At 49.5% G+C, this 1,996-nt stretch overlaps 1 pseudogene; it reads left to right on the top strand.

Moving 5' to 3' along the window:
* The first annotated feature begins 393 nt into the window (after window positions 1-393).
* On the top strand, window positions 394-1,420 carry LOC139400261 (P2Y purinoceptor 2-like; annotated as a pseudogene).
* The last annotated feature ends 576 nt before the right edge of the window (window positions 1,421-1,996 follow it).

The raw sequence follows: 1,996 nt of genomic DNA, 5'->3' as shown, positions 1-1,996 counted from the left end.
ATTTGTACCAAATACATTGCTCTTAGTTTTAGAGATGTTCAGGACCAATTTATTACTGGCCACCCAATCCAAAACAGACTGCAACCCTTTGTTAAGGGTTTCAGTGACTTCATTAGCTGTGGTTGCTGATGCGTATATGGTTGAATCATCAGCATACATGGACACTCATGCCTTGTTTAATGCCAGTGGCAGGTCATTGGTAAAAATAGAGAAGAGTAGAGGAACTAGAGAGCTGCCCTGCGGTACACCACACTTTACATGTTTGACATTAGAGAATCTTCCATTAAAGAAAATCATCTGAGTACTATTAGATAGGGTAGCTATGAATCCATGATATGGCAGAGACATAGACATAATTCAGTTAGTATTAGATTAAAGTGAGAGAGGGGGAAGATGGGAGGTACAGCAGAGGGATAGATAGAGGGTAAAAGAGAGGGATAGAGAGTATGTGAGAGGTTCGCACTGAAGTTCTCTAGCTTATAATTTTAAAAAGGGTCTCCTTTTGATTGGGGGGGGGGAGAACGGTTCCCGCATCGTTACTCTCAAGGCCGTGATTGGTTGTCTTGACCATAACACATATATTTTCTCAACACCAGGTTATCGTCAATAATGTTTCATTTTCATAATTTAGCAGATACTTTTATCCAGAGCGACTTACAGTAGTGAGTGTACACATTTTTGTACTGGTCCCCGATGGGAATCAAACCCACAACCCTGGTGTTGCAAGCAACATGCTCTACCTACTGAGCCATAAGGGACCAGTCTGTCTCTTTCAAATTCGGGCTGCTTGATTTTGTACTCCGTCTTGCAGCTGTGCTGTGCGCTGGGCCTTCCTGTTAACATAGCTCGCCTGGTGGTCATCCTGCGCCGCTCATCCCATTGCCCTAACTTCACCCTGTGCCTCATGCTGAACCCAGCGTCCCCCGACATCCTGTTCCTGGCCACGGTGCCGGTGCGGATCTATACATTCCTGCACGGCTGGACTCTGCGCAATGTCCCCTGTAAGCTAGCCATTTTCCACTCTAATCGGCGTCCAGCGCCATCTCCACGTGCTCTACCCACAGAAGTGGAACTGGCTGGGAAGCAAGGGGAGGCGGCGCTGCTCCTGGCCCTGTGGTGGCTCGCCTGCATCCTGACTTCCCCCGATGTGGCCACTCACAAAGTAGACGATGGCAAGCTCAAGTGCAGGTGACACACAGGCTCCGATGCTTTCGTGGTCCCATTCTCTGTGTGGTCATGTCCTACTTCTGCCTCCACCGGCGGTTGAACTGCCCAATTGAGGCGTCGGCAGTGCTGCTGTGCAGCACATGTCGTCCGGAGCTTTACGTTTATCAACAGCTGCCTGGACCACTTCTTGTACGTCTTCATCTCACAAAGGAGGCCAAGTAATCGTCTGAGCGCAGGATGCAGGTACTCCTAAAACGAAATATAAATTTTAAAGGTGTTGGGTCGCTGACTCTGGGTCTGTATAGCCTGTACTTTTATTTTATTTTTAATCATTTGTTTAACCCCCTTTTTCTCCCCAATTGCATGTTATCCACATGTTTAGTAGTTACTGCCTTGTCTCATCACTTATAGACTCGGGAGCGGCAAAGGTCGAGAGCCATGCGTCCTCCGAAACACAACCCAACCAAGCCACACTGCTTCTTAACACAGCACGCATCCAACCCAGAAGCCAGCCACACCAATGTGTAAGAGGAAACACCATACACCTAGCAACCTGGTTAGCGTGCACTGCGCCCAACCCGCCAGAGTTGCTAGTGCACGATGAGACAAGGATATCCCTGCCGGCCAAACCCTCCCTAACCCGGATAACGCTAGGCCAATTGTGCGCCACCCCATGGGCCTCCCGGTCGCGACAGAGCCTGGGCTCGAGCCCAGAGACTCTGGTGGCACAGCTCCCAGGTAGCGCAGTGCCTTAAACCACTGCGCCACCCGGGAGGCTAGCCTGTACTTTATATGTATCCATATGGTAGCCTAGATTTGTTCCTTTGGT

The sequence above is a fragment of the Oncorhynchus clarkii genome, unplaced genomic scaffold (genome assembly GCF_045791955.1).
Source record: "Oncorhynchus clarkii lewisi isolate Uvic-CL-2024 unplaced genomic scaffold, UVic_Ocla_1.0 unplaced_contig_9206_pilon_pilon, whole genome shotgun sequence".
Classification (NCBI taxonomy): domain Eukaryota; kingdom Metazoa; phylum Chordata; class Actinopteri; order Salmoniformes; family Salmonidae; genus Oncorhynchus; species Oncorhynchus clarkii.
The sequence above is the reverse complement of the archived record's forward strand: the minus strand, read 5'-3'. Positions and strand labels throughout refer to the sequence as shown.